Source organism: Gopherus flavomarginatus, chromosome 1 (genome assembly GCF_025201925.1).
Source record: "Gopherus flavomarginatus isolate rGopFla2 chromosome 1, rGopFla2.mat.asm, whole genome shotgun sequence".
NCBI classification, from domain to species: Eukaryota; Metazoa; Chordata; order Testudines; family Testudinidae; genus Gopherus; species Gopherus flavomarginatus.
The window spans coordinates 214,050,336-214,074,866 of NC_066617.1; the positions used below are offsets into that span (position 1 = coordinate 214,050,336).

General features: G+C 46.5%; 1 long non-coding RNA gene across 1 annotated transcript; it reads left to right on the forward strand.

The window, feature by feature from the left end:
- The first annotated feature begins 122 nt into the window (after positions 1-122).
- LOC127043059 (uncharacterized) lies at positions 123-23,551 on the forward strand. Its single transcript, XR_007772128.1, has 3 exons — positions 123-607; positions 8,161-8,316; positions 23,296-23,551. It is a non-coding gene; the product is annotated as an uncharacterized LOC127043059 (long non-coding RNA).
- Positions 23,552-24,531: the final 980 nt, after the last annotated feature.

Consider the following 24,531-nt stretch of genomic DNA (forward strand, 5'->3'; position numbering starts at 1 on the left):
TTCTCTAACTGAAACCCCCCCGGCTCGGCCCGGCCCTTATATATCCCCGCCCCCTCCCTGCCAGCGCGCTGACTTCAGCACGCAAACTACGCCCCCTCCCGGCTCGATCCCTTCCCCCACCCGTGCAGCAAGGATCTCGCGAGAGAACCGGCAGTTGTGTATTAAGGGAGGGGAGGAATCCAGGACTATCGCGAGATCTCCGTGGGCTCGTCCCCTCGGTTTTCGACGGGTGAGGCTCCAGAGGCGTCGCGCGAGATCTCCTACCATGGGCTTCTATGACTGCAAGTGAAGCCGCTCGGCTTTCCTGGAGGATACCGCGAGATCTCCTCCTGGTTGCCTCCAGCCACCTCCGGATTCTAGGAGAAAAAGCTCCCGAAGTCTCGCGAGATATTGTTGCTCTCTCCCCTCCGCTCGACTCAGAGCTCGCGAGAACGATCAGTCAGTCTTTGTTTCGCGCGGGTACGGAACGTTCTCTCCAGAAAGAGCCGGAATCTAGGTCACGTGGGCGGCCTGCGCGGGCCGCCGCCATGTTATGAGCTTCGCCGCCGGCGCTGCGCAGAGTCTAGCGGGGCGCGGCCCGACCCCGGCTCGAGCGCTGCGAGCAGCGGTGGGTGCGGGCGAGAAACTGCTGGTGTACCCGGGGCGCGGCGTGATCCGCCCGGACCGAGTGTGACCTAGAGCGGGAGCCCAGGCAACGGGGGGGTGACCCCTCCCCGCGGGTTGGTGCCTCGTGGGCGCTCCCCGCACGGCGCAGGCTGGCCTGCCCTTCCCGCCCCCAGTGTCACTGTTCCTTCCCGTTCCGGAAGATCCAGCGTTGGGCCCCCCCCCCCCGTCCCCAAATCACCTGGGCTCGGCGGGATCCGGGCAGCCGCCTCTGCTCCGGCCTTGGCTGTGTATCCTGCCTCTTTGCTGCTGCCGCCATCGTCTGCCTAGCACGTGGCACTGAACCTGGCAGCTCTTGTTGCCTCCATTTCCCCCTTTAGCGTCCCAGAGCGGCTGCAGCTCCAGGCGCACCTACCCCAGCCAGTCTGTGCCAGCAGGTACCAAGACTGACGGTCTACACTGAAATGCGCCATTTGTTTTTTGAGACAGCACTCTACCCGTCGGATCTATTGCTTTGCAGCAATATCAGCTATGAATTTTGGTTTGGCAGTGATGGTAGCCTTGTCTCACCTGATTCTGCCACAAAGGGCGAAGAGCTCAGTGGGTTGAGCATCAGCCTGCTAAATCCAGGGTTGTGAGTTCAATCTTTGAAGGGCTATTTAGGGAACAGGGGTAAAAATCTGCCAGGGGATTGGTCCTGCTTTGACAGGGGTTTAGACTAGATGACCTCATGAGGTTCCTTCCAACCCTGAGATTCTGCAATAAGCAGTGTTCTCACAGATCCCATCAAAATCCATAATGCTACCACCTTATTCTCAAGATTCAGCTGTGTTGTGATGTTTGCAACACACTGTTGGCTGGGCAGGCAAGCAACTACCTCTTGTTTATTATGCAAGAGCATGATTGTGTGCAGAAAGTGCAGTAACAGTAAAACAAACTTATGTTTCATCCACCTGCTGTATCATTACAAACCTTGGATCTGGTCCTGTAGATATTAGTAATGTCAGTCACTTGAGTAGTCCCATCAAGGTCAGTTAGACTACTCACGTGTAGGTCAGAGCTCTCAGTTATAAGTTATCTGGGCCAGGAATTGCACTTTTACTACATACTTGTATAGGACTTAACACAACTGGGCACTGATCATGGCCTCTAGGGCTCAGATCCACAAAAGGAATTAGGCGCTTAAGTCCAAAAGTTTGGCACTACCAAGTTCCTCAAAAGCTGCTCAGCTGCTGCGTAACATCCCATGGCCCCTAACTTTTTGCTGTAAAGAAGAGGTCCTCACACTGGGTGGCACAGAATGTATGGGGGGAAAGGGGACATCAGAAGCTTTATGGAGGGAAAATTGCACATGTTCAGAGTTAGGTGGCTGGAGAGCAGTGGCTGCTGCCCAGGCACCCAGCTCTGAAGGTAGCACCCTCACTAACAGCAGCAGAGAAATAAGGGTGGGACGGGATTGCCAGCCTTATTTCTGCACTGCTGCTGGCAGTGCTGGCGGCACCTTCGGAGCTAGACATCTGGCCAGCAGCCACCACTCCCTGCTCTGCCTTTAGAGCTGGGTGGTCAGAGAGTGGCAACTGCTGGTTGGGTGCCCGGGGGAGGAGGAGGGCATAATCTACTACAGACAAAGAAGCGCGGGTGGGTGATCAAATAAGTTTGAGAACCCCTGTGTTGAGGTCCCCATGGCAACTATGTTTCTGCTGCTGGGCATGTGTGCAACACCTATCTCACATTTAAGCCCCAGCAAGCACCTCAAGCCAGGTGAAAATAGGTATTACCCTCCCTATCTTGCCTGCAGGACTTGACCTGGTAGGTGAGCTCTGAGCACATGTACTGGATCATTAGGCCATATAAGACTCCAGAACAGTTGATGCCTCCCCTGTAACCTTTTGTCTAGGTAGTGGTTATAGCTCTCAGCCTCAGAGACCTGGGTTCAAAGCCCCTCTCTGTCTGATGGACAAAAGGGATTTGAGCTGGGGTCTCTGACCTCTTGAGAAGTATCATAACAGCTTCAACAGGAGAGACTGAAAGACACACACAGAGACCCATCAGAATATGTCATAGCCCTATGGTTAGGACACTCCGAAGAGGAGGGACTGGAGATCCCCTCTTCAAATCCTTTCATCCCAGTAAGCAGAGGGGAAAATGAACCTGGGTCTCCTCCATCCCAAGTAAGTGCTCTAACTTGACCTAGGTTCTTTCACAATGTAGATACACCCTTACCTACAGATGCCATTGGAGCAGGGAGGGGGCGTGGCACATAGCTCCACATCACCCACTTCACAGGGGCCCTTCTACAAACACAGGAGAGGATTCCCACATCACCCATAAACATAGGTTGACTACTACTGTTATTTGTACTCTCCTATAACACCTGTGCATCAAAATCCTTTCTCTCCTATTCAGATGTGATTTGCAACCACCTCCTACCTCCAAATTCATAAACAGGCTTCCCTCAATTTTCCCTAAAGTTGAAACCCTACAGTTTGAAGTCCTCTCCTAGGATTAAACTAGCAGATTTGGGTACAAGCAAACAACCCCCTAAATGAATTGTACATAGTCCCTTTCACAGACATATAACCAACTATTTAAGGAGCATTCTCTGTTTTTTAAGCAACGTATTTACCATTCTTCTGCTTTATTCCTCCATAAAGCCATAGAGGAAGTCCCACTGGGCCTTGGGAGAAAGGCTTCTATTCTCACTAGTTCCTTATCCCCAAAGCAAAAGGAGGTCTCAGGCCTATTTTAGATCTAAGAGAGCTGAACAAATTCCTGAAGAAAATAAAATTCTGCATGATTATCCTAGCTTTCGTTTTTGCCACTCTTGAACAGTGGGCAGGGCCGGCGCTTCTATTTAGGCGGCCTAGGCAATCGCCTAGGGCGCCAGGATTATTGGTGGGCTGCGTTTTGCCAGAGGGGGCGGCAGGCGGCTCCGGTGGACCTACCGCAGTCGTGCCTGTGGAGGGTCTGCTGGTCCGCGGCTCTGGTGGAGCTGCCGCAGTCATGCCTGCAGACGGTCGGTTGCTCACGTGGCTCCGGTGGACCTCCCGCAGGCACAACTGCGGCAGCTCCACCAGAGCCGCGGAGCAGCCGACCGTCCACAGCCACGACTGCGGCAGCTCGACCGGAGCCGCGGGACCAGCACACGGGGCGGCAAAATTGCCGTGCGCCTAGGGCGCTAAAACCCCTACCGCCGGTCCTGACAGTGGGACTGGTATGCTGCCCTCAACTTAAAAGATGCTTACTTCCATGTCACAATACAACACAACCTTCTGAAGTTTCTCAGATTTGTGGCAGATTAGTCCACTATCAGTTCACATTCGGTCTCTCAGCTGCTCCTCGGGTGTTCACAAAGTGCCTGGCAGTGGTGGCAGCACATCTACAAAAATCAGGAGTTTGTGTGTTCCTGTCCCTGGACTACTGGTTGATGAGAGACTGGCCTGATGTTCAGATGTTATCCAGTGTACCCACCATCCTGTCCACATTCAACATCCTGGATCTTCTAGTAAATTGGAGCAAGTCAGTCCTAAAACTGGTACAGAGGATAGAGTTCATTGGAGCAGTCTTAGACTCCCTCCACAAAGGCCAACACCAAGGCCAAGACTTTGCTACCACAATCCAGATTCAAAACACTACAAGGCTTGGTGCTGCGACTGAAAGCATATCATCTCAACATGGCATGCAGCTGCTTCAGTCTGTTGGGTCACATGGCAGCACTGTACCTATGTGGTTCAACACACCAGGCTGCATCTTATTAATATGCATGCATGGCTAGTGTTGGTGTATGTCCCAAGTCGTCATCATTTGGACAAAGTGGTTTAGGTTCCCTTGTCCATTTTGTCATCTATGGATTGGTGGATGCACCCTCTGAAAGTCTGTGTGGGGATCCCCTTTATCCCCCTGCTACCAACCCTCACTCTAGTCACAGATGCATCAGCCATGGACTGGGGGCTCATATGGGGTCCCTGCAGACTCAAGGTCTCTGGTCGTCTCAGGATCTAATGGTTTATGACTAGCCTATTCAGCTTTCCTCCCACATACAGTAGGAAAGAACTTGTTATTTCTAACAGACAACTCTGCGACGATGTTTTACATAGACAGGGAGGAGCACAGTTGGCCCAGTTATACCAGGAGGCAATTTGCATTGCTGCTTACCTTCCAAGGAAGCAGAACATGGTGGTGGATCAACTGACCAGGATCTTTTCCTGAATACCACCAGTGGTCTTTACTCACAGACATTGCCAGACCCATCTTCCAACTTTGGGGAACTTCCCGAGTGTACCTGTTTTCAACAAAATCCAACAAAAATGCCATCATCTTTGTTCCCAGGGGGTATCACCCCAGGCTTCCATCCAATTCCCTGTCTGCTCAGAGTGTTGTTCAAAGTCGAACAAAACCATGTGCGTCTCATCCTTACAGCACCGACATGGCCCCAAGAACACTGGCATTTGACCCTACTGATCGTCTCAGTCAAACCTCCGCTGTCTCTCTCACTGGAGCCAGACATGATTTCTGAGAATCACGGCTGCCTGCTCCATCCCAACTTGTGAGCCCTCAACCTGACAGTATGGATGCTTCATGGTTAACACCTTTGGAGAAATCCTGTTCTAAGGATGTTCAGAATGTATTTCTGAATAGTAGAAAACCCTCAACTGGGGCACTATCCTGGCTAAATGGAAGTGCTTCTCCATTTGGTCCTGTCAGAAAGGTGTATCCTTACACCCTGCACCCTTGAACCTCATATTGGACTATCTCCTATGTGTGAAACATCAGAGTTTGGCAATTAACTCTAAGAATACATCTGGCAGCTAGTTCAGCCTGCCATACCTCAGTGGATAATAGCTCCCTTTTCCCCAAACCTGTCATTACCAGATTCCTAAATAGATTGGTCAGATTGTACCCACATGTGCAAGATCCTATACCTCCTTGGGAATCTGAACTTGGTTCTAGCAAAGTTGATGGGACCACATTTGAACCCCTTGCAACTTGTTCTCTGCTCCACCCCTCTATGAAGGTAGCATTTTTATTTGCCATTACCTCAATCAGAAGGGTGGGCGAGTTGAGAGCCCTAGCATCTCCTTATACAGTCTTCCATAAGGATAAAGTTTATTTTCGCCCTCACACAAAATTTCATATGATGGTAATCTCTAATTTTCTTGTTAACTGGGCTTCCATGCATATGGAGATGCGGAGAGACTTCATTCACTGGATGTGAAAAGAGCTTTACGTTTCTGCCTGGAGCATACTAAGTCACTTAGATCCTCCATGCAGTTGTTTGTTGTGGACAGAGCTAAGGGCCATCCGGTTTCCACTCAGATAATCTCATCTGGATTATCTGGATCTCTTCATGCATTTGTTTATGCTACTAATTGGCTAATATAATCCCGCCAGCTAGAGTACTAGCAAATTCTACTTGTGTCCAGGTATCTTCAACAGCTTTCTTAGTGCACGTACTGCTCATAGACATTTGTGAAGTAGCAACTTGATCATCGGTCCACACTTTTACTTCTCATTATATCAGTTCCCATCAGTCTAGGGACGATGCCAATTTCAGGCAGGTTGTCCTAGTGTTCAGGTAAGCGCTGAGCCCACCTCCATGTTTGTCTGCTTGTAATCACCAACAGTACAATGGACATATGCAAAGACTCAAGAAAAACTGGTTACCTACCTTCCTATAACTGTTGTTCTTTGAGATGTGTTGCACATGTCCATTCCATGATCCATCCTCTTTCCTCTCTCTGTTGGAGTCTATCCAGTACAAAGGAAGTGAGAAGGGTTCTGGTCAGCTCTGCCCTTTTATACCCACACACAGGGGTGTGGTGACAGAGGGTGCTTGAGCCATGCTGATGGGTACAGTTGAGGAAAAGAATTATCTGACAGCTGAGCATGAGGCTTGCAACTACAGTGGTATGGACACATGCAACACAACTCAAAGAGCAACAGTTACAGAAAGGTAGGTAATCATTTTTTATTAAATACAAAATGGAACATTTCCAATAGGAGCGAGTGAGAGAAGCCCACCCAGAATACCTAGTAGCCTGCTGGTTTGGACATTTCACCTGAGCTGTGAGAGACCAGGGCTCAAGTGTCTGCTCCAAACAAGCAGTGTTGGGATTTCAATCTGTGTCTCCCACATTCCAGGTGAGCACCCTAGCCACTGGGCTGTTGTTGGTCTTGCTGTTTTTTCACAAGAAAGGGGAGGTTTAGGTTCTCTACTCTAGGAGAGCATTCACAGCTCAGAATCCCAAGCAGAACAAGGAACCTCTCTCCAGTCTATTGGTCAAGAATCTAAATGTCTTTGAGGATTTGGTCCTATGCCCTGCTCCTGTCTTCTGCATTTAATTCCTGGTTAACATAGCCTAAGTTTGTTGGCTTCTGAGACTTCCTTTCTTGGATGCCTAACTGTGGCCATACAATGCAAGGAGAACCTGGGTGCCTCAGTCAGGGCTGAGAATTCCACCAGGCAGCAGAGCACCTACGGGGTTAGATATTGCAACACTTAAGAACCTTTGTGAATCTAGCCCTTTATGTATAGCCAGTCGCTCAGGCTGCAGTCCTGCAAGCTGCTCTGTGCGTGGGGTCTACCCATGTGGAACTGTCCACAGCATTATAAGCATCAGTTTCCTCTGTTATTTTTATGGGATTTTCACACAGCAACAGGGAAAAAATAAAATAAGATAATATGATTTTCCAGCCACAGAAAGTAGCCGGGGGGAGGGGGGGAGAGATGGTCAGAAGAAGGGGTAGTTCATGAAGCTACATTTGATTTTGGTTTTTAATTGACTCGATTTAATTGATAGTTTTAAGTGCAATGTAAAAAGTAAATAAATAGCATGAATTATTAACATTATTTTTTAAAGTTCTTCCAGTGTGAATAATTGGTTGAGCTTATGGGGCCTTAAACTAAATTCAAAGGCATTTCTCTGTTTATCTGAATCATGATAACATTTGAATGCCATGTCCAATCAACTGCAAAATTTCAGGGAATATTCAAGGCATCATTGGGCAGAATTTTATTGATTTAGGTGAAAATCAGGAAAATGGGAAGAACTGGGGGCACAGAGAGCCCCTGACAGCTGGTTAGAGCTATCAGCCTCAACTAGGCTGATCACAGAATCCAGCTGAGGCAGCCATTACCACCTTCTACAGTAACAATACCCCCATCTCAAATATTGACACCCTGAATGACTTATCTCAGAGCCAGAAACAAGAAATAACAGTGTGGTGTGATCAGATATACAAACTCCCGACAACCAGAGGTTAAGGAGCTGCTCTGGGCTCAGCCTGCCAGACCTGCAAGGCATGCACAGGTTGGAGGAGAAGATTAAAAAGGGAGCAGAGCAGCTCACTTGTGGGCATACCTGGGAAGAGGACAGACTGTCAACCCTCAGCCCCTGAGCAAAGTACTGACTGAAGGCAGGAACTTCCCAGACAACCACTGCCTGAAGCCCTCCCTTAGGGAAGTGAGGGTCAGACTCAACCCTGAGCAGGATTAATTCCCCTTTGTCTCTTATTAATTCGGTTTATTTACATTAATTCCCCCTGCTTTTTATTCAGACAACCCTGGAACGGAAGAGACTTTTAAGTGACCTGGTCAGAGGGCCAGGTCACAGGAAGAGACATGTGGCTGCCTCACTTCTGCAGTAACTAGCAGGAAATCTGCAGTGGAGAGAGAGCTGCTATGTCATGCCTGGCCAAAAGGAAGCACCAGAAGTGAGTGGACCCCTTCACAGGGACACACAAAGCCTCTGCTGTAGTGGGAGGGGAACAATGGAAGGGAGTATATAGAGTTCCTGATGTGATTTTATGCTTTGTTATGTCTGGATCATCTGCCATATGAGATCTCACTCTGACACAAATTTAATTAACAAACTCCAGCTTTATTGTGGCTGCTTATAACATGGCTTCTTCAGCCTCATAGCTTCACTACACTTGCAGACATAGAGCACTGGGAGTTAAACCAACCTTCGGAGATCACAGCAGGGAAAACGCTGCCGTGTGTTTACACTGCCAGCTATAAGCGCACGGGCATGGCCACATTAGCAGCTCTTGCAATGCCACAAAGAGCAGTGCATTGTGGTAGTTATCCCAGTGTGCAAGTGACTGCAATGTGCTTTTCAAATGGGAGGGGTTGGAGTGTGACAGGGAGTGTGTTGTGTGTATGTGGGAGGAGAGACAGTGTGTTTTGGGGGGGCAGAGAGTGTGTCAGTATGCTTTATAAGTTCACACAGCAGCAGACCCCTGTCCCCCCCCACATCCACACAAGCAGCATTCCACACTAATGGTTTGCTTTGTCCTGGAGCAGATAAGCATGCTCGCTGTCAGAAACGGAGCTTTGAAGGGGGATAATCACATGCCTGCAGCCAGTTTCAAAACAATAAGAGTGGCCTCTTGATTTCAAGGGATTATGGGACATTTCCAGATGCCAGTCACAGCACAGTAATGCAACACCTCGTCCACACTGATGCCTGAGTGTTTCAGCTGGGGCGCAGCAAGCTTTATACTTCTTGTGGAGGTGTATTACCAGGAGTGCTCCAGCTGCAGTGTCCAGGCACTCTGCGTGCCCCTAGTGTGGACACCTCGGGAGTTAGGGTGCCCAGGGCTGTTTTAATGCGCTCTAACTTGCAAGTATAGCCAAGCCCTCAGACAGTTCCCCAGGAGGTGTCGCTTCCAAACATTTTCCCACAGAAAACAATATGCTGCCTGAAAGGGGCTGCTAGCAGTTTCATATTGTTACATCTCTTCTCTTTAAAAGAAAACCGTCTAGCACCCCAGCAATAACGGATAACCTAATCTAATATATTCATTTCTGATGCTGATTGTTCTTGCAGTTACTGCATTCATCATCTTACAAGTTTGTCTGTCTATATACCTGTACAACTTAGAAATCCATCACACAAAATCCCTCAGATGAGCAGGTCTTTTAACAATCTGCCCTCCTCTAGTACAGTGTGATTCACGGGTACTGCCCTGGTGCTGCCTTCCTCCTATCTGGTCAACCACAGTCTCTAGACTTGATGTTGCTGGAGTCTCTATCAAAAGTTCCTGTTTTTCCTTTGGTAGGTCCCTGACACTGTCCTCTTCTACAACTCTGGCTCGGGATTCTCCTGCAGTAGAACACTATGGTGTTGTCTGTATTGTCCTTAGAGATTTCTTTTGTTTTCTTAAGGTGCCTACAGTTTCACCTCACTCTCTCTCCATTGTCCATGTGGACTTGATGAAATCTCTGTTTTCCTACTTGCACCACTGTAGCTTTGTGCCAGAACTTATCCTGTTTTGTTAATGGTTGTATATGCACTTTGTCACCTGACTCCAGATCTGTTGTAGTAAAACACTTGTTTTTTTCTGTTGGTTTCTCCATAGTCGCCAAGGGAAGCACCGCAGTACCTAAGCTCTAACAACCTTCTGCATGTCAGCAAGAATATCTTCATTCTCTGGCTCATCAGTCTTTGGGCCGGCTACAATTTAGGCCTTGTGAGGGAGTATTCCTTTGATCTAGCAGTGCTAAGTATGGGTCAGCATCTGCAGTTTTTGCTTTTCCCAACAGTTACTTTAGCAGTTTTTACTGCTGAATCTACTTTGCTGTTGCTTTGAGGATACCCCGGTGAAGATGTTATGTGATCAAAATTCCAGTCCTTACTGAACTTCTGGAACTCTTCTGAAATAAACTGTGGTCTGTTATCAGAAAACACAATACCTGGTATCCCACTCCATGCAAAGTGTGCTTTTCTTTTCCGTATGACTGTTCTGGATCCTGTGTTTGGTAAATAGACTATCTCCCAGAAACTGGAAAAAATAGTCTACAATGATCATGTTCTTTGTTCCCACAGGTAAAACAAATCCACTCCCATCTTCACCAGTGGTCTTTCTGGAACTTTTTGTTGCCACAGTATCTCTTTTGGTTGACAGTCTTTCCAGGATCTGTATACATAACACTTTTTCACGAATATCCGTAATTGCTCATTCATTCCTGGCCAGTACAGTAACTCCTCACTTAACATTGTAGTTATGTTCCTGAAAAATGCGACTTTAAGCAAAATGATGTTAAGCGAATCCAATTTCCCCATAAGAATTAATGTAAATGAGAGGGTTAGGTTCCAGGGACACTTTTTTCACCGGACAAAAGACTATCTCTCACACACACACACACACACACACACACACACACACACACACACACACACACACACACACACACACACACACACACACACACACACACACACACACACACACACACACACACACACACACACACACACACCCCCCACCCCTCTTGGTTGAGGTATCAAGTATCAGAGGGGTAGCCGTGTTAGTGTGGATCTGTAAAAGCAGCAAAGAATCCTGTGGCACCTTATAGACTAACATGTATGCATCTGACTAAGTGGGTATTCACCCACGAAAGCTCATGCTCCAAAACGTCTATAAGGTGCCACAGGATTCTTTGCTGCTTTGGTTGAGGTAGAGGAGTCAGAGGGTGGGATATTTACCAGGGAATGCCTTACTGCTAAATGATGAACTAGCAATTGGCTGAGCCCTCGAGGTTTAACTCTCACACTCTATAAGGCAGCAGGAAAGGAGGGAGGGCAGACAGAGATACACACTGTGTGTGTGTGTGTGTGTGTGTGTGTGTGTGTGTGTGAGAGAGAGAGAGAGAGAGAGAGAGAGTGGGGTCAGAAGTACACTTGTTAATTAGATCAGGAAGCTGAGACCAGACTGCTGCTGTCTGGAAGCTGTCTCTGTCGTGTGTCCCCCCCTGCTCTATGGAAGATGGGGTAAGCGGGGTGCAGGAGCAGGGGGGACACCCTGACATTAGCCCCCCCATCCTACCCTCCCCCGCTGCACAGCAAGCAGGAGTCTCGGGGAGCAGCTCCAAGCCAGAGGGCAGGAGCAGCACATGGCAGTTGGGGGAGGGACAGCTGCAATTGATAGCCTGCTGGGCAGCTGCTGCACAGGGAACTTAGGGGAGCAGGGAGCTGATAAGGGGGCTGCTGGTCCACCCTGGTTCCAAGTCCCGACCAGGCAGCTGCAATGGGCTGCTCTTCCTGCAAGCACTGGACAAAGCATGCGGATGCCAAACGACGTTAGAAGGGAGCACTGCACAATTTTAAACAAGCATGTTCTCTAATTGATCAGCAACGAAACAATGGTAACCGGGACGACTTTACGTGAGGAGTTACTGTATAAAGTCTCTCTGGCTCACTTTAAGCAACCTTCAATTCCCAGATTGTGATGAATGAACTTTGTGCACAGTCTCATTCTTAAGAGCTGCTGAAATAACTGCTCTTTTCCCCTGAAATATAACATCATCTGTACACACATTTTGTCTCTCTACTGAAAGAATGGTGTTACCTCTTTAAGTACTTGGTCTTTTGTCCCTGGCCATTCTTGTGGGATCATGAGTTTCAATGTCTGCAGCATTCTCTCTTGCTCTGTACCTCTCTCTATATCTCTCAGCCGTTCTTCCAAGATAGGTAGGTACTGTACCATATTTATTTTCTCCCTCTCAGTCTCTACAGATCCTTTCTTACTGGGTTCTGGCAAGTATGCGTGGGCCTAAGATGTGCACCAAAACCAAGTCTCTGCCTGAGCAATACTTGATGATAGAACTGCAGATGTACAACATACAGATCATCTACTGTAAGCACTTTGCTACACTGAGTAATGGCTTTCTCCAAATGCTTTTGAGAGGTGTATGGTCAGATCATATATCCATGGTGCAACTGTAAGTATGTTGGTGATTTTTTTTCCATTCCAAAGAGTATGGCTAACAACTCTCTTTCAATTTGAGCATAGCCCTTCTCTGTCACAGACAATGCTGTGCTTGTAATCACAACAGTTTGTCCTCCTTATAACATGGTAGCCTGACACCCAACTCAGATGTATCACATTGCAGCATCAGGGGTTTCTCTGTATTGTAATATTTCAAAATGAGAGCCTTCCCATTCATCTCTTTTACTTTCTGGAATGCTTGCTTGTATTGGTCTGTCCATTCCCATAAGGTGTCTTCATGTGTCAGCTGTCTCAGGATTTTGCAGCTCTCAGACAGATAGTTGCAAAGCTTTACTAAATAATTGGCATTGCCAGGAAATTTTTGACTCTTCTAACACTGCTAGGTTTTGGTATTTCTCTAAGGCCCTGTAAAGGCACACGGCCGGGGCTCGACCCTCCCTGAGGAGGAGGGGAGCCACACCGGCCTCGATACACGTCGTCTATGTCAGCCCCTTTCTTCAGGGCTGAGCGACGCAGCACAATCACTTGGGGCCCCGGCCTTCTGCTATAGGGCGGGGCAACAAACACAAAGTTATAAAGGCTCAGACCCTTGTGGCTCAGGGTCGAGCAGTCAACAGTTCAGGCAGCTCGAGCCCTCTGGGGCAGGACCGAGCAGTGGCACAGTTAAAGGGGGCCCTGGCCCTTGGTTCGGGCAGGGCACCAAACACACAGTTACAAGAGGCTCAGACCCTCGTGGCTCAGGGTTGAGCAGTCAGTAGTTCAGGCAGCTCGGGGCCTTTGGGGCAGGACCGAGCAGCGGCAGAGTTAAAGGGGGCCCAGCCCTTGGTTCGGGCGGGGCACCAAACACACAGTTACAAAGGCTGAGACCCTCGTGGCTCAGGGTCGAGCAGTCAGTCGCTGGACTTGATGGCCTCCTTAGGCCGGGGAGAGGGGGATTTTGCCAACCGAATGCAGGCCTACCCACTCCACTGCGTTCCAGCCCGGTGCCCTAGTAGCGGCTATCACCGCTAACGGTCAGTGGCGTTCCTGACTGCAACACACTGACATGGGTTCAGGTACACTTGCAGCCTGACTGGAGTCGGCTGCCCCTGGGCTACTTCCAGTCTCCCCCTCTGGGTCTACCTGATCTGTGGCGTCAGCCCCTGGGAAGTCTAGTAGCATGGGCCCCTCCCGGCCAGGGCTGGGCGGTATGTCCGGCAGTACCTCTGGGAAGTCCAGCCAGGCCTGCTCCGGGGGTTCCTCGGGGTAACAGCAGGGACGGGGGCGGCTCCGGCAGCTCCTCGTCGTAGCAGGCGCAGGGAAGCTCCGGCCAGTCAGGGCAATGGCCCTGGGCCTCAGCAGCTTTCAAGTCACGAGCACCCTCTGGCAGGTCTGCTCCCGACGGCGGCTGGGCTTCAACTGAGCGCTGACGGCTGGCTTTTATACTTCCGGGTTGCCTCCTAACCCTCTGAGGGGCGGGCTCACTGCTCTGTGGCCCCACCCCCTTAGGTGTCTGACGGGGCTCGACCCTCCCTGAGGAGGAGGGGAGCCACACCGCCTCACTACATGCCCTCACTTTCTCTGGGTCTACTTTCAGGCCTTAGGAGGTCAACATATGTCCAGTCTGTGGCATCTTGGTTATGATCAACCTGAGCTTACTAAGTTCAATTTAATATTCTTTTCTATGTTTCGCTGGAAAAATTGTAGTAATTTGTAGTCATGAACTCATTGCGTTTGTTATGGATTGTCACCCTCTCCCACTATCAGCACATCGTCTGCTATTGTCTGGATTCCCATCAAGTCCTCCAATGCTTGGGTCAGTCTGTTCTGGAATACCCCTCTCTCAGACTGATTCCCACTAGCATCTTTAACCATTGATTGGTATCTCCCAAATGGAGTTGGCTGTAAATAATGTGATTCTTCATCCAGTTCAACATGCCAGAATCTCTTTTTTATATTGCGTACTGTAAAAAGTCTCACTTTAGACAGAACTGGTAATATATCCTCAATTGTCAGCAGAGGAAAACGGTTCCATTTCAAAGCTTCATTTAAAGGCTTTGGGTCTCTGCATATTTTCAGTTTTCCAAATGGTTTTCTTACCACCATGAGACTGCTTATCCAGTCTGTGTTCTTCTCTACAGGCTGTATGACTTCATAGGCTCAGCAGTTCCTCGTTTAGTGGCTGTAGTAATGCACTGGGCACTTTTTTCTTTTTGGCAATTTAAATGGCTTCACACTGGTGTCAGTCTCTACTTTATAACAAGCATCTAACTGTCCATCTCCCTGAAACACACTTGTCTGCTCCCTCTATATCATCTTCTGGGCCCAGGTAATACCATCCAAGGAATCTTCAGTCACCCTGCTATCCACTTTCATTATGTTCTGGAACTATACTTTTATCAGGTTCATGGCTTGAGCATCCTTGCAGCCCAGAAGTGGTACTGCTGTCTCATCATCTATGACCACAAAATCCAGTCTGTATTTCTTTTTGTTCCTTGGATTTCCTAATTAAATTTTACATTTTCCCATGGGCTTTAGTGTGGTATGATTGTACATTGTTAACAGCTGGTTAGTCTCCTCCAATCATATGTCTGCGTTCACCAGATTGACTGGGATAATGTTACAATTTGCACTACAATCTAATTGAAATCATATCACTTTCTTTCCAAGTAACATGGCAGCATACAACTGTGTCTGGTGCTTACTAGGGTCTCCTTTCACGGTGTTTACTCACTGTTCAGTCACCCACATAATGTCCTTGTAGCGAAGCGAGACCCACTGGTGCAGCACCTCCTGCTGGTTGTCCTGGGAATTAGCTTGATTGCAGCTCAGAGCACCCTCTGCAGGCCAGTGGCTCACTAGCCTCAGGTCCCCATGTCCATCCCGGATCCCGGTGCCCCTTTACTCAGGGTTCTGCCCCCAGCAGTACCCCATTATTCTGGGTTTCCCCTCCCAGGGGAACCCTCAACCCTATAAACCCATCTTGTCTCAGTGGCTACTGCCAGTCATTATCTAGCCCCTGCTCACTGGGGCAGACTGCAGTCTGTAATGGCCACTCATCATCGGCAAGGGGGTTAGGACCTGCTGCCTTTGCCTATTCCCAGGGTGTATCTCTGCAGCCCCAGTACCTTTGTAGGCCTTCAACAAGGCCTGCAGCCTGGGCTTTTACCAGGCTGGAGCTCCCCAACTCCTCTTACCCATCCCCAACACTGCTCTGTCTCAGGGCTGGTCTACACTAGGGGGGGGAAATGGATCTAAGATACGCAACTTCAGCTACGTGAATAGCCTAGCTGAAGTCAAAGTATCTTAGATCGAGTTACCTACCGTCCTCACGGCGCGGGATCGACGTCCGTGGCTCCCCCTGTCGACTCCGCTACCGCCGTTCGCGTTGGTGGACTTCCGGAGTCGACAGGAGCTCGTTCGAGGATCGATATATCGCTTCTAGATGAGACGCGATATATTGATCCACGAGAAATCGATTGCTACCCACCGATACGGCCGGTAGTGAAGACATAGCCTCAGATATCTTGTTTTCAGGTAGCTAACCCTTCCCACTCCAGGGCTAGAATGAGACTCTTCTGTCTCCTGTCTCCACAGCCCTTTTATCCAGGCCAGCTGTGGCCTGATTAAACCAGCCACAACTGGGGCCAACTACCTCGCCAGCCTCCCTCAGCTGCTCTTAATCCCTTTTACTTTGCAGTGGGGTAGTTGCCCCATTACAGTCTTCATACTCAATGTTGCTCTCTTCAGTTACTCTGCGTGCCTTGGATTTGTTTTTTTTCCCCTCAGGACATACACATGGCTGCAAAATGATTAAATTTGTCATAGATGTGACATTTTTTCTCATAAGTCAGACACTTTTTGTTCTATCTCACATGTTTTCTCCCACAGCATTTGCATCTGTCTGTACTGTTGTCATCTACTGATGTTGTATCTGGTTTTTATTTTTCTTATGCACTGTGTGGGCAGTTTCTGCTGCCTGCCTTTCCAGGCTTCTAATCCTCTTTTGTATAGCTCTGCAGCCCTACATATTTCTAAGCTTCTCCCCAAAATCAAGTCAGTTTCCCTCAGCAACTGCTCTCAGACTTGCAAGTTTCATCCAACATGCTGTCCAGTCTCTTATCAATGAATCTTTAAGAATTCCAATATTAGAACTGGCTGCTAGCACTTCTAAATCAATGCTGTACGCATCTATACTCTCTGCAACTGCTTCTTGGGGTTTCAGTGAATATCAAAACAGCCTGTTTTCCTTCTAAGGTGCATTGAGGTTCTGGAATTTCCATGCACAAAGTCTCACTTATCTTTCTTCCTTTTTCTCCAATACGGTGATAAAGCAGTTCTATTATCACAGCATCCTCTATCTGCCAGAGCTATAACTACATAGAGGTTAAATTCCTCTTTTCAGATCTTCCCTGGCTGAACTAAATTCTTAGCTTGCAGATTTAATGTCCCTGGAGTGTTCGGACTCTCCATTTTCTGTTATTAGCCTTTTCTCATAAGACAAACCGTGTACTCACAGAACTATTCTGCCCTCTGCAGTGAAGCACTGAATGTTCTCTCCTGCTGTTTCAGATTTAATTACCACTGCCACCATGTGTTATGCTCGATCATTTGCATTTTAAGATCTCACTCTGACACAAGGTTCATTTACAAACTCCAGCTTTATTGTGGCTGCTTACATCATGGCTTCTTCTGCCTCATGGCTTCTCAGACAGTTTCCTAGGAGGTGTTGCTTCCAAACAGTTTCCCCCAGGAAACAGCATGCTGCTGAAAGTGTCTGCTGGCACTTGCATATTGTTACAAAGGGAAAGGATGCAATATAGAATCCTGGGAATCGGGGGAACACACAGAACTCCTGGCATGGAGGATTCTAGGTGGTGGCAGCTGGGATGGTGTTTTGTGATGTGAACAGCTGAGCAGTAGCAACAGAACTGAGACAAATAATTTATTTCACATTGTCATGGTATAATTCCCCAATCTGAACCTTAGAGTCCAAAAGATGGGGTACCAGCATGGATTCCTCTAAGCTTAATTACCAGCTTAGATCTGATAAGCTGCCACCACCCAAAAATATAGTGTTTTGGGGCACTCTGGTCCCCCCAAAAACCTTCCCTGGGGACCCCAAGACCCAAATTCCTTGAGTCTCACAACAAAGGGGAATAAACCATTTCCCCTCCCCCTCCTTTCTTCCTCCAAGATCTTTCCCGCCCTGGGTACACTAGGAGATCACCGTGATTCAAACTCCTTGAATCACAACACAGAGAAATCAGGATTTTTCTCCCCCTTCTCTCCCCCTCCCAGGCTTTCCCTCCCTGGGCTATCCTGGACAGAGAGAGACAGATTCAAGCTCCGTGAATCTGAAACAAAGGGATTCCATCTTTCCCCCCTTCCTTCTCTCTCCCTGTCTCCCACCAATTCCCTGGTAAGTACAGACTCAATTCCCTTGAGCCTCAACAAGGGGAAAAAATCAAACAGGTCTTAAAAAGCAAAACTTTTAATAAAAAGAAAGAAAAAAAGTAACAGTTGTCTCTGTAATTTAGATGGTAAAAGTTACAGGATCTTTCAGCTTATAGACACTAGAGAGAAGCCTCCCCCCAGCAAAATTACAATTTAAAATACTTCCAGCAAAATACACATTTGCAAATACAGAAAACAATCAAAAGACTATAACCGCCTTTTCTACTTAATACTCACTATTTTGAATATATAAGAGACTGTAGCAGGGAGACTGGCAAGAAACCTGGTTACACGTCTGGTCCCTTTCAGGACCCAGAGAGAACAAAGCAAAACCCAAAAAACACAAACAAAGGCTTCCCTCCACCAAGATTTTAAAGTATTTTGTCTCCTGATTGGTCCTCTGGTCAGGTGTTGCAGGTTCACTGTTCGTTAATCCTTTACAGGTAAAAGAGACATTAACCCTTAACTATCTGTTTATGACACACATAAGTCACCAGTCTTCAAAAACTCAATTTCAAACCCATTTGTTTTAACAGTTAAGGATAATGAAATCCTGTAGCTCCATGGGTTTCAGCTCACAGAATTTCCATCTTTTGAAAATGTCGCTCTTAATAGTCTGAATCTTTTTATCAAGAGGTGCTTAGTCATCTCCAAGAAAATTTGATGTCAGTGATACTTAAAAAAGACTTATTTTGACACCACAGCACATCTATAACTTCTTTAGACCCATTATGCTGTGAATGGAGGCATCTGTATTGATATAATAGTTGGTTTGTCCCTTTGCAGATTTGAGATATAGTTAAGGTTTCATAAGGGAAGATTTGACAATAATCTATTGTCGTCTTTTAATAGCCTAAAGGTCTCTGATATATGACCATTTGGAACCCTTGTCATCAGGGAGTTATCCATAAAACCTTCTTTATAGAGAATACTACACACTGCCCTGTTAAAGATTCTTCCTGCGGGAAGAGATGTTGCAAAACTACCAGGTCAAGAGTTTCTTTTGCCACATTACAACTATCAATCTGTGAACCTGTCTGCACTACTGCAAGAATTACATAGCAAGAAACCGATTTGGTCCTTGTGAGCAGGGACAATAGGAATGTTTATAGCTTCACTTAGGAGCTGTAGAGGGCTGGAGCCTGAAGCTAAGTCCTTGCAGAGCTTTTAAATTCTACAAGAATGAAAATCCTCTTCAGTTCCACACTTGGATTTTGCCTGCACTTGCATTTTTCCAGGATATCTCCCACTAGTGCCCTACCACCAATGCAGGTCTACTAATAAAAGCAATGCTGTGTGACCTTGTACAGACAGAGCTTAGGTGCTTTCACCACTGTGCCATCTGGTCCTGCTTTAAGCAGAACTAATTGACATAGTGTTAATGCTTGTGTCAGCCAAGAGCCCATCACATTAGTGCTTTCAACGTTACTAGCACCAGTGGAGCTGAAGCATTGTTAACAATGCTGGGAGATATTTAGAAAGTCTTAGTGTGGACAGGGTCTCTGTGAAGAAGTCCATATCCCCTCCCACAGCAGAGGGCTGGAAAAGCTGCAGATTAGTTTTCAGGCTATTGTGATGTCATTTTCCTACTCTCTTTCTCTAGTCCTCAAGAGAGTTCTCCATCAAAAAACAGTGACGTCATTGATATTGCTGCTATTTTTAAGGTTAAAAATCAGTAGAATCCCTCAGTCTCTTTTTTAATTACATGGTCTTTATACATAATACAAGAATAAAATGTGAAAGCAAAAAAAGTCTAGTGCACCATCAAAGCTGAAATATAGTTTCCATTCTAAACTCTGTTTGTTAATTTGATTTTTATTGCTGCAGAATAGTATACTATTAAGGGTCAGAGATTCATTACAAAATACATGGTGGAAAGCTTCACTCTGCATAAATAAATCCACTACAAAATACTGGGAAAGTTTTTTGATTTCTTTTTTTAAAAAACCATTAGGCACTATAGTCAATGCTTTATTCAGTAACCCCCCAAAAATTGGACAAGAGTGAGAGGAACTGGGAAAAGAGGAGACAGGAGAGGATCAGTGTCACAGGTTTAATCTTAGGATATCCTTTCAAGAAACAGTCTCATTTATAAAGCATGTGTCAGGGAAGCTGGAGGTGGTGGGAGGTGTTTCTAAAGTGGTCAGTGGAGAACACCATTTTTGTGAAAACTTCAGTCTCAACCCTGCAATTTACAATACATGAGTAGGGCCTACCCATGTGTTGTGAGCTGCAGGCTCAGGGGCTCATGTGCCTTATCTGTGAAATTCACCCATTGTGCAGAGGCCAGTGCAAGGCCTCCACACTGTGTAAGCCCTGCATAGAGGATGTACAGGGGGCCGGCAGCAGAGTTTCTGCACTCCCCCATTTACTGTAGAGAGGACCTCTCTGCTGGTTCAGCTCCAGTAGACACAGAAGGCCATGAAAGATGACAGCCAGGTGAAGAACCACAGAGGAACCATGCGCATGCAGATCTGGTGTTCAAGACACCCCCTCACTGGTGCTGCTATTCCAACCAGTAGTTTGTCAGAAAGTAGGGAGGGCACTACACCACACAGGGCCATCCTTAGGATTTATGGGGCCCTACGCAGTAATATTAAATTGGTGCCCCTACGCTCGGGCAGCCCGGGTGCGGAGGGAAGGGACGAGGCAGCAAAGGATAGCGAGACACCCGGCCTGCCTCACGGTGGCGGAGAGTCACAGTTCCCCACAGAAACCCCCGTACCCTCTTCCTCAAAATGGACATTCAGAAGGTACCTAATTAAAAGCACTAAATTTGGGAATAAAAAATGTCAGTCACAGGGTTTTATATATGCCCTGAAGTTTGTCAGACATTTATTTGCAAAAACTTTGTAGTAAGGGCGAGTCAGCTGTCTTGCTGAATACAACATTAAACATTATGGAATACATGATGCAGCTCTTCTCTGTTTTACACTTTCTTAATCAGTATTTCTAAGCTGATTTTATATTTTAAATGTACTTTTAAGCCTTCATAAAGTAATAATCCCAGATTACTACATATTTACCTCACTGAAACAGAGACATTATTTTAAATTAATCAGTCACAGAGGTTTAGTATGTTCATAACAATGTTCATTGCTTTTAGAAAAAGGGAACACTAATTTACTGTGTGTGATCTCCATAACACTAGACATGTTTATGACATTTCACCAACTTTAAAAAATATGTTTCTAAAGATTTGAAGCATAACAAAGGATTTTATATCTTACTAAGATACCGGAAGACAGAAGCTGCGCCACTGCAGACAGCTGAACATAGAAGGCATGCGCATTTCCACAGCGGCAGCAATTCGGTGGCAGCTTGTCTTCAGCCAGAAGACAGAAGGTGTGCCACCACAGACAGCTGAACATAGAAGCTGTCACCGAATTGCCGCCACCGTGGAAATGCCCGTGCCGCCCTAACGGCACACGGACTGCCCCAGCCATCCACGGCGGCAATTCGGCGTGCTGCTTGGGGGCAAAAATACACAGACTGCTGCCCCTTGCAGACTGCTGCCCCAAGCACCTGCTTGGAATGCTGGTGCCTGGAGCTGGCCCTGTTTGGAAGCAAGATTTTTCTACTATACTAATTAAAATTAAAATGTGTATTTTAGATAAGGGTGGTCTTTTGAAGGATTTATTTTAAAAACTATGTGTCGGAAGATCCAAGCATTTAAGGCTAAAGATGATTGTCCATCTAAAAATCTATGCAGGGATTTTTTACAGATGTGATTTTATAATCTTCACCAACTCACTACTAAAATATTTTTAAAGCAAATTTTAAACTAAGGTCCTGTGTAGACTAACATGTTCTGAGTAAATATTACAGTCATGCACAACTGTTTTTGTCAGTAAATTCAGAAACTGACAGTATATATCCGGGGGTTGGCAAATGCCTGTTGAATGGCTTCATTATCCCTTGAATGGCTCTTTAACAGTTCAGTGCTGTGCTAATTGGGTTGGCAGGTTGAAGGTATTTTCACTCTTAACTTACGAGATCCCCTGCAGAGTAACATCTATACTACCCCTCGGATCGACGTATCGGAGATCGATTTATTGCATCTGATCTGGACGTGATAAATCGATCCCCAAATCGACGCCCGTACTCCACCTTGTCAGGAGGAGTAAGTGGAGTCGACGGGAGCCACAGCAGTCGACTCGCTGCCATGAGGACGGCCAGGTAAGTCGAACTAAGATACTTCAACTTCAGCTACACCAATAGCGTAGCTGAAGTTGTGGATCTTAGTTTGAACCCCCCCTGCTAGTGTAGCCCAGGTCTAAGAGTCACCAGGCTGCAGCAGCCAGTTGTGGGCGCCTGCATGAAGGGTCAGAACAGGGATAGGAAAGCCAGGAGGGTGGACTAAACTGGCTAGATTGTTGGGCTCAGTGGATAGTGATCAACAGCCCTGTGTCTAGTTGGCAGCTGATATCAAGCGGAGTACCCCAGGGGTCGGTCCTGGGAATAGTTTTGTTCAATATCTTTATTCATTATCTGGATGATGGGATGGATTGCACCCTCAGCAAGTTCACAGATAACACTAAGCTGAGGGGCGAGGTAGATACACTGGAGGGTAGGGATAGTGTTCAGAGTGACCTAGACAAATTGGAGGATTGGGCCAAAAGAAATCTGATGAGATTCAACAAGGACAACTGCAGAGTCCTGCACTTAGGACGGAAGAATCCCATGCAGTGCTACAGGCTGGGGATCAACTGGCTAAGGAGCAGTGCTGCAGAAAAGGACCTGGGGTTACAGTGGATGAGAAACTGGATATGAGTCAGCAGTGTGCCCTTGTTGCCAAGAAGGCTAATGGTATATTAGGCTGCATTAGTAGGAGCATTGCCAGCAGATTGAGGGAAGTGTTTATTCCCCTCTGTTTGGCACTGGTGAGGCCACATCTGGAGTATTGCATCCAGTTTTGGTCCCCCCACTACAGAAGGGATGTGGATAAATTGAAGAGAGTCCAATGGAGGGCAACGAAAATGATCAGGGGGCTGTGTCACATGACTTACGAGGAGAGGCTGAGAGAATTGGGCTTGTTTAGTCTTCAGAAGAGAAGAGTGAGGTGGGATTTGATAGCAGCCTTCAACTACCTGAAGGGGCGTTCCAAAGAGGATGGAGCTAGGCCGTTCTCGGTGGTGGCAGATGACAGAACAAGAAGCAATGGTCTCAAGTTGCAATGAGGGAGATCTAGGTTGGATATTAGGAAACACTTTTGCTAGGAGGGTGGTGAAGCACTGGAATGGGTTACCTAGGGAGGTGGTGGAATCTCCATCCTTAGATGTTTTTAAGGTCTGGCTTGACAAAGCCCTGTCTGGGATGATTTAGTTGGTCCTGCTCTGAGCAGGGGGTTGGACTAGATGACCTCCTGAGGTCTCTTCCAACCCTAATCTTCAATGATTATATGAATGCAAGCTTAGAGACTTATATTGCAGCTCTAATAAGTGCAGTGAAACAGTACATCATGTGTAATATGTATTATAATCTCTAGTATGAAATGGTGTGAAAACTCCTTTTCTCATTTAGCCATTATCCAATACCTACTGGAGTCAATGGGACTATCTCCAGAGATTTCAGGGTACTGGGTCAGGCCCTTAATCATGACTACACAAAGAGGACAGAGATTACATCATGCAACCCTCCTACAACATGCTAAATCCTGGCTTTGACCTTGTTTTTAATTATGTAAAAATTCCTTTTTGATTTAAATGTCTTATTCTTATTTTAAGCTCAGAAAAGATTTCTTTTTGTGAGTTATGAATTTGTTCAAATTAAATACTAATTTATGGGGACATCACCCGTAAAATCATTCCTCAGTCTGAATTTTTTAACCTACTTTTGTTAACACATCCTAGAATTACTAGAACTGAATGAATTTAGAGAACAAATATTTTCTGGATTTTTTAAATTAGTTTATTTTCAGCATTTGGCAGCATTTTTCAAACAGTCAGTTTCAGCATTTCCCAAGTACAGTCAGTTTCCATATTGTTTATGTGTATCCTTTCACACAGTAACAGGGGAAAGAAAAGCACTGAAAAAAACTGGAAAAGGTGATCACAAAACTACACCCATTGGCCAGGGAACTAAGGGGCAGGTGTGTTCCCTCCTTCTAACTCATTTTAAAAATTCGAGGGGTTTCAAGTTGACAGTGCCCCTCTAAAAATAACTTACAATAAAAGAGTTCCAACTAGTCCTATGGGCTAATCCTTGCTGAGAACTACAGCATGAACTGGTTTGACAAATTTCTGTTTTGAAATGGAAAACATTTTAAAGACAAAATAGCTAATATTGGACTCTCCAGCAAGTCCTAGACTGCATAAAATGCGGGCAGGGGTTACCATTTTTGTTAGACTCTTCGTTTAGATCTATGAAGATTGTTGTCTGTGCCAGTAGAGCTTTTAACTTCTGTAGGCCTCTTTTTAATACAGTACTGTAAACATTATGAGTTCCACCAACACAGCTATGAAATATATATATTAATAGGGCAGCAGAGATTGTAATTTCTGTGTGATCTCTGACTTTTAAGATGTATCTCAAAAGTTATAATCTTCACTGGCCTAGCTGTGCTGTCATATATTTTTATACTCATTAAGATCTTCATTAAAGAATTCTCGCTCCCTTAGGATTTACTTCAATAAGCTACATTTAGGACAAACTACAACTTACCCTGTCTACACTAAGATTTAGCAAAAAGAATAGGAGTACTTGTGAGACCTTAGAGACTAACACATTTATTGTAGCATAAGCTTTCGTGGGCTACAG